Source organism: Charadrius vociferus, unplaced genomic scaffold (assembly GCF_000708025.1).
Source record: "Charadrius vociferus isolate BGI_N301 unplaced genomic scaffold, ASM70802v2 scaffold262, whole genome shotgun sequence".
In the NCBI taxonomy this organism is placed as follows: Eukaryota; Metazoa; Chordata; class Aves; order Charadriiformes; family Charadriidae; genus Charadrius; species Charadrius vociferus.
In genome coordinates this window covers 1832177-1840780 of record NW_009647218.1, presented here as the reverse complement: position 1 = coordinate 1840780, position 8604 = coordinate 1832177, and positions in this window count along the sequence as shown.

Below are 8604 nucleotides of genomic sequence, written 5' to 3'. Positions count from 1 at the left end.
GAGGGAAAGCCGTGTCCCCCACAAACAGACAGAAGCTCTTGCATGCTGCTGGGGGACAAAACCTTGGTTCCAGGACTCCCTGTGCTGTTGTAGCATCCCCTCTTCCTTGTGTCTTCTGTTGAGCAGTTGTCACCCACAGTTTGAAGAAAGAATACATCCCCTTCTCCAGAGGAGATGCAATGAAGGATGCTATAAGAACAAGGAAGACTGGCAGATTCAAAAGGTGTCATGACCTCACTTATGCTCTCAAATCACAAAGTTTTCCCTGACAGAAGCAAGGGATGGATGCACAGGACAGGGGAAGCCTTTTGATACTGCCAATTTTTTTCCAATCTTAATAATGCCCAGTTGTCCTCAGTGACCCCCTCTCCCATATTCACACATATTATATGGAATGTATTGTTAAGCAACTCCTAAGGCAGCAGGCACTGGCTGAGCCTGGTACGGAGAGGAACAGACAGGAAGGAGAACAGTTCAAGGGAAATTAAAACACAAGCAGAAGTCCAAAGTGAATGGTTATTTATCCTTAGTGGTTGGCTCACGCTTTGCCTGGCATCTCTATGTCAGGTTATTTAGAGAGCTCCTCATGACAGGGACAATACCTCCTACATGTTTAAACAGAGCCTAACAGGATAAGGCCTCAGGGCAACTGGCAATAGAGTTAAAACCCATATATCCAGTTTGATTGACAGACCGTGGAGAGACAGATCACTGCGCTTAGATTTCTTTCAGGAAGATCCTGTCACAGAAGTGGCAAATCAGTCACCAAATCCACTAAATCACTTAGGACATAAGATGAGGCCTTTGCTAACGTGCCACAGCAAACGGCAACGAGAGCTTGAATTTTTTTTCCTTGGGGAAGCACGCCGTGAAAAGGGTGGTAATGCCTGGCTTGGCTGACCTCCAGGGCAGGCCCTGCACCTACTCTGCTCGAAGAAAGCGAGGACTTAGGTGATGGCTGAGGAACAAACGCTTCTACCGTCTTTGTGGAACCTGAACTCTTGGCGTCAACCAATCAAATATTTATTCTCACATATTACCTCCCTTGGAAACCAGCAGAAACACAGAGCAAAGAAAGACTGACTATTTCCCTGTAGTCACATAGGGAATACAAGAATGGGGGCAGGTTTGCCTGAGCGCTAGCTCTCTGCCTTACCCTCCTTTCCTTATGCGGCTTTGGTCCGATGGCAGCTTGGCTTGCCCTCCTCTGTGCGGCTGGCAGGGCGCTAGCTCTCTCCCTCGGTAGGACGTGAAGAAAGTGGGGGCTGACCTACCCTAGCTGGTTTTTCCTTCCTCTCTCCACTGATCACTTCGCCCCCTGCAGAAACGCATCAGCCCAGTGCCCCTTCCCTTTCTTCTCTCGTGGGTTCTTGGTGGCAGTTCTCCTTTTATCATCAGGAGGGTAACCGGTACAGCTGGACTGGGAAAGTGGGACTTTGGCAGACTGAGAAGAAGCTGAGTTTTCACATCCCAGCAAAGAGGAGGTGGTGACAGCCACAGCAGTAGTAATACATCTCCTCGAAATGGCTTGGCACCAGCAAAACTGTGATTTGAGGAAACTCAAATTTGTCAAATTTGTCTGCTGGGGTTGTCCTCGCTCACAAGAGAACCCATCAGGAGGAAAGATTCCTTCAGGATCATGGAGTGATGAGGCAACCATCGCCAGTGCATACATTTTCCTTCTGATCGTTGCAGTGGTAAGGTGCATTTAGAGCAAAGCTTGCTGAGCAGTGAGGGCACAAGGTCGTCCCCAATGGCAAAGCTGTGTCAAGGCTGCCTAAGACATTCGGCACAGTCCAGAGAAACACGAGTTGCAGCTCTGCTGCAGCAGAAGAACCAGTTTATGCGAGTACAGCCTGCCAAATGTAGGGAAGCAAAAGGTATGTCTAGCAGGGTATTGAATAGATTAAGAAACATGAAGATTTTTATTGGCCTAAACATAAGCACGTTGCTAAAAGTAAAGTTTCACCAGTATTTTGACAGAGATCCTTCAAGAGTCTATCTTATTGGCCATCTCTTGGACTCACATCTTCTAGCCACCCTCTCCATCTTCTGCCTCCTGCCCATTTCTGGGTGACTTTCCCCAGTTTATTGAAGGGTGCTGCTTCTTTTCAGGAAGCATCATGTTTTATGTGCTTTTTGATAACCCAGAAGAAGGGATGGCACATTGCAGTCACCACCACCCGTTGTTGCCTCTCCCAAGTGATGGTCTTTTTGTCATCTTCTCCCCTGGCAGAGGGCTAGGTATGACGAATACCTTCAAGGCTCTTACTAGCATGCTGCATCTCCAGCGTTACCACCATACAAATCTTTTCCTATGAAAAAAGCAGACTGTCACCCTGAAACCAGTTCTGTACCTGTACCTTAACCCCTGTACTTTGCACTGGAACATGGGTTATAGAGAAATGTGAGCAAAATGTATTTGCTTGTTTGGTCTAGCAGGCAACTACCTTGAGCCAAACAAATAAAACACATTTGTTAAAAAGCCTTTTTGCTTCCTGTAGAATACCGCTTTGTTTGCCATCATTGTTTGGCAAATAGGAAAGGGCTTATCTCTCCTTCCCAGAAACTAGTGCAGCTATAGAAGAGCTCCAGAAACTTGTCAGTCTTTACTAAGAAAAAAATATTGGTTTAACAGCCCTTGCCAGGAAATTATCTGAACCTTCAGAAAGAGAGAAGGTGTAAAAATTAGTTCACTGGGCTACGCCATTCTTTCCTGAATTTTAGCGTTCAGTTCCAATTCAAGGATCTTATCAGGTGTATTTTCAAAGGCGAACTACAGTAACCCTTAGCATTAGAGCATTCCCGTATTAGATATTTCTTGGTTAGCTGCAAAATTAGCATTTACCCCCCTGGTGCAAAATGTACCATATTTTTGTTTGATTAATTTGTAATTAAAATTTAAGCAAATATGTCTGGTTTCTAGCAGACGGAGGCAAAGGCATAGCTTTGACCCTAGTTACAGTTTTGTTTAACCCCCTCCAGAGAAACATAGTTACTGTGCATTAATATACAGCCTTTCACCACCAGACCTGTTAGTGTACATTATGGACTAATAATAATAATTATATTGTCAAACAATTCAAACTGCGTAACAATACAAGCTCCTCTGAAATGTGAAGCGCTATAGGTAATGAAACCTGCTTTTCTTTATACAGTCAGCTCAAACCTCTTTTTGAGCAATCTGGTGTTAAATAAATAATGGGCCTGGTTGCCCCCTCCTCCAGGAGAAACCACAGGAGGGAGCAGAGTGGGAGGAAACCTCCAGGAAGTTTTGCCTTGTTGAGACTATGCCTAAGCTTTTTCCTGAGGGTGGAGTTGCTCATTCCCTACGATGCCCTCTCCTCCCATGCATGTGAATGGGGGCATAAAAAGATACCTCACCTGGAGGAGATTTTGGTGAGGGTCTCAGGCAGGCCAGGAGAGGATGGGTGGGCTCTCCGTGGCACAGCTGTTGTGCTTGTGGTTCACTAGGCATGCAGAAAGGACAAGCTCGGAGCACAGTATCACTACTACAGCAACATCTGTTCTTCTTTACGGGTGTTGTGGGGTTTCATGGCCACGCAGTGCATCCTACTGGCTCTGGGGCCATGGCCCAAGCTCTGTGGTAGGACAGGGATCCTGTTTTGACTTCAGTGTTAGCAACCTACCCATTTCTAGAGTACAGTTTTGTGGTTCTGTATGCCATGGGTCAGCTCAGTGTATCTGAGTGACTCGTTCTCACTAGCACTTTGTGTTAATTGAGTCCCTCATTGTAAACTAGAGCTGTGAGAACAGGTGAAGCTCAAAGTCTCCTGCAATTTTGATACAGTAGAAGCTGAAGGAATCTGGTAGATGTTTTCCTAATTCTGAGCATATACTTCTACAGAGTTAGTATTACGAGAAGAAGACACAGGGTGCACTGTGGCACTGGCTTGCAGGTGAGTGCCTTGAGAGGCTTTGTTGGTAGGTCTTCATTTCCCACCTTTGGTTCAGAAGTTGTTTCCCCACAGGTGAGACACTGCAATAGTTCCAGCCCATGCCAGCTCCCATAAGCCGCTGCAGTCAATGAGGTGACTCTAGCCTGGACCCAGGCAGGTGCACACACAGGATCTGCGACGGTGGCTGCTAGGATGAAAATCTCCAGCAGCGATGCAGTAACAAGGGGGCAGAGACAGCAATGTCTTAAGCTGCTTCTGCTGTCTCGGACACCGCCGTGTGATTGAGGACACTATGGAAAGAAGGCACATGCAATCATGGGGGTATCAGCAGGTGTCATAGGGCGGCAGATAATCCGTCCATCCTCCTCATGTCTTGTGGAGTGACCTGTGCCAGATACAAACCTGCTCTTCTCGGTCCAAGCCACGTGTGGGGGAGGTGTGGTACAAAACCCAGAAGATTCAACTACTTTTTCCACAGATATTCCTTAACCTTTTCCCCACAAAACTCCCCTCTCCAGTACACCCAGGAAATTTCCTGATGCCTACCTTTCATTCTTTTTTTTTTGTCTTGTTTCACCTTTTTGGTCTTCGGACGCCCCTGAAAAAAAAAACAAACAAAAAAAAAAAAAAAAAAAAAAAAAACCAAAAAACCAGCCTCCCAGGGACGAGGAAAAAGACGAGCCAGATTTATCGGGCATCTCCCGGCGGTGGCGGCGGCCGGGCTCCCCCCGGCCGGGGAGGGAGGCTGCGGGAGGCGGGCGGTTGGGTGCTGCAATGGTGCCATCTCCTGGAAAGAACCCGAAGAGCAAGGTCTGGCCCGGGCAGACAACCTGGGGAGGTTGTCCTCGCTGCCACGGCTGCCGCAGCAGTCCGTGAACGGAGACACAGCGGGGAAGTGGGGTTCGGGGGTGCCGAGGGGGGCGCCGGGCACACACCGGCCCAAGGGCACGTCCCGGGGCTCCGTGATGCTCGAAACTGCAGCGTGGGGGACCGAGGGGGCGGGGGGGGACACGGTGAATGTTAGCCAAGGCAGATCCCAGGGCTGAGCAGGATGGGTTCACCAGGCTGAAACTCTACTGAAATTCCCATGAGGAAACCTGGGACCTAAGATGCTCAGCTGAAAAACCCGCCCAGCTGAACTCCTCTGTTTTTTGCTAGGATGGGTGCTGTGATACTGAGAAGCCAGTGAGGCCCAGAGCCGACGGCTGGAGTCTCATTTATCACGCTGAAATACTGGCTAAGCCATCCCAGCTGGGGCTGAGAGCTTTGGTTAGGAGAGAAGAGGTCCCTCCTACCTGGCCTCTGGTCCCCGAACTGCTTCTCCCCCCTCTCTGGGTTGCTGGTTGCCATAGCAATACTGCTTCAGGAAAGGATGGAAAGCCTTCAAGTAATGGTCGAACTAGGCAAACTTTTACTGTGTTCTTCCCAGCGCTAAGCAGATGGAACAATGATTAGTACTAAGGCAAGAAAATAACTGGGATCTAAAACTTTCCTAAGAAAAAAAAATAAAAATCCTAGAAAACCAAAGAGACCTATTAGTTCATTCTGTCTGCCCCCCAGCAGTCAGAGAAACAGCGAGCAACGATTTGTCCTAGAGCATACTGTACTGTACTGTATGAGTCCAAATTCTCCTCCTACTTATGTTGGTATAAATCAAGACGACAGTGGAGTTACACAGGTATAAAACTGGCATTATCAGTTCCCGGGTCTCTTTAAATATTACTGAATCCTACTGCTGATTCTTCTTTGTTTGCCTGTTAGAAACGATTGTTAAAAAGGCACATGCATTTATCCATACCACACTGTATCATGCAAAGGGGTTCTTTTATTGGCTTTGATCTTTCTTTTTACTTTTATTATTTCTTTGAAGAAATGCAGGATTATTACCTCAATCTAGCCAGCTGGCCTGCTGGGGCTCCCTTTGCTACATCAGGGGTTTCTCTTTTTTCTAATCCTCTCTTTATGGATAATCCTTCTCTACCTTCTAATGACTCTTGGCTAAGGAGTGTATTTTGTTATTACTACCTGTTGTTTAGAAATTCATTTTATTTGGTGTAGGTGTTGCTAATTGTTTGCTAATGAAAACCTTACTACAATCAATGTGGTCAGGATTATGCTGGTCTTTGTGGCAATTAACCCTTTCCTCCTGTCTGTTGGGATTTAGATTTCCCCATGTACTTTTCAGTTTTTAAATATCAAGCCTAATTCTGTTTTTTGGGGGCCTGGAGTAGAGGTTCCTCTGTGCTTCCAGGTAGCATAGGGAACTTTTACTTCCCATGAGAGATTTTAAAAAGGGACAATTTGGCATTTTGTAACCTGCAAAATGTTTGTACGTGCAAATGCAGTGATGTCTAAGGGAAGTCCTGGACCAAAATGTGTAGGACAAATCTACAGCTTAAGACAAAGAATGGAAATCATTCTGTTTTACAGAAATGTGGATAATCTCAAGGCAGGGAATACTGCACACTCTTCAGGACTCTTTGTATTCCTCTGTGTCACATGCTATTTAGACGCAATATGTATCCCCTTTACACACAAAGAATGAAGAATAAGCCCCGCTTTGAAGAATTTATAGTTTAAAAAGACAAAAGCAGATCAACAGCATGAGGAAGACAAAGAGCAACAGCTGCACACAACATAATAAAAATACAACACTTCTGTTACCATTCCCTCCTCCCCCTTCGTGCCATTACCTCAGCCCGACCTTATATCTCACAAGTTGCTTTACAGCCACCTTATCATTTAATAACGGGTTCAGACAGCTGATGCCCCAGCCCATACACCACCCAAACTACAGGATCTCTGAATATTGAAGTGCGTACCAAGACTGAGGCCTTCAGGAGGAAAGTGCAATGCAGGAGACATCTCCTCAGGCAGACATGCCCAAGAAGAAGCATCCCCCCACTGCCCGTACTTTGGAGAGTAAACTTTTGCCTCCACTTCCAAACTCTTGGAAAAAGGATGGAGCTCTGGCAGCATAAAGAGGAAGCCACCTCTGCCACCCTACCTCTCTTCCTTAGGAAGGGAGAGGGGAAGGACCCAACAGCTAATGTGGGTCCGGGTGCATGGCAGTGCCCTGTGCAGGGCAAGCAGCAGCCGAAGCCCTGGCCGTTCAGCCTGGAAAACCCAAGGGACTCTTGCTGATGCATAAATCTGACTTCTGGCTCTGCCGAGGGCAATCACAGCTCATCTGAGGCTACGCATCATTCCCACACTGAGGAGCCTCGGGGCCTTTTTGAATGAATTTTACCTCAAACGAGTTTTGTTTTTAAAAACCTCAGCCTGAATGTTTTCATGCTCTGAAGTATCTCCAGTTTGAATATCATGGCTCGGAACAGTCCTTAACTTCGTGCTTTGCGTGCTACATACTGCGTTAGCTAGTGGCATGTGATGAAGAATTCAGCACTGTAAGTTACCAAAGTAAAACCAGGAATGCTCCGTTATTGCTGCAGATAACAGCTGGGAATAGCAAGGAAGAAACTGATATTGAAAAAAAGAGAGGGAAAGAAAGGGTCGTATCTTAAAGAGCTAGATAGCTTTTGTTTGTTTGCTTCAGTATGGTCCTGGTTGCTGAATACTAATGTGCTTTAACTCTTTTGCATCAGAGTCTAGACCTTTCTGAGTTCCTCTGACAGCCAAGGCATTATGGTACATCACCAGCATGTTATTCAGCTGATCTCTCCATAATAAAAATATAAATGTCTTTATTATTTTTTTCCAGTCACCATTGCCAATTTTGCAGGGTGCCAGACAACCGTGCTACTGTGTGTGACTGATGGCACCCGGCCAGTCTTGTGTAACCATATTATTCACTTGTTCATTTAGGCTCAAAGCAAAAACAGGTTGGCACTAGCTTTTCAAATCTGGCTTCAGCAAATACTCCTTTCTTTGAGCAACCAGTGAGCAGAAGGTGGGGAAAAGAAGGGTAGGAGGACTGGGGCAAACCAGGAATAAATCTGAGCAGCCCAGAGAGCAGCATCTCAGCTTGCTCAGGTTACCTTTCTGTTACCTTTCTGGGAGAGTAAGGGAGTGAGAAAAATCAGGTAACCTGGATAATACAACAGACCTGAGCCGCTGCTGTGGCAGCCTGGGTGATGTTCCTCATTCTCTCCCGTACAGCTCATGCTTTTTTTGGCTCAGGTAGAGGCACAGCATCAGCACAAGTCCAGGACCAACCGAGCTGCGTGTTCTACGTACTGACCCCAGATATCCCTTCTTAGAAGCAGGATGGCAAAGCGGCGGTGGCCGTGTGGCTCCAGCACAGCCGGTGCTGAGGCTGCGCTGAACCACCCCGCCAGGCTCCAGCACTGGCAAAGCTTCGTCCCTTGGGCTTGATGCCACACAACCGCAGGGGACTGCTGGCTTCGGCAATAGCACTGTGGCATTTGCTCAGCAGTCTCAGATATAAGGTAATGGGTCTGGCTGGACACAGGCTGGTTTGCCTGGAGTCATCGTGAGCCTCTCTGCACCGACGGATAAGCCATTGTCAACTAAAAGTGGAGGATGGGACACACTTCTTAGCATGAATATAACCCACTTAGCTGGAGTCAGAAGGGCCTTTAAAATCTGGGTAGAAGTTTTCTTTCATCTTTTCCTCCTTTTCTCGCCATGTTCAAATCATCTCTTGCTCTTCTGCCCATTCAGCTCTTCATTACTGGGGGCAGATTCTTCTCCTGCCTTCAGC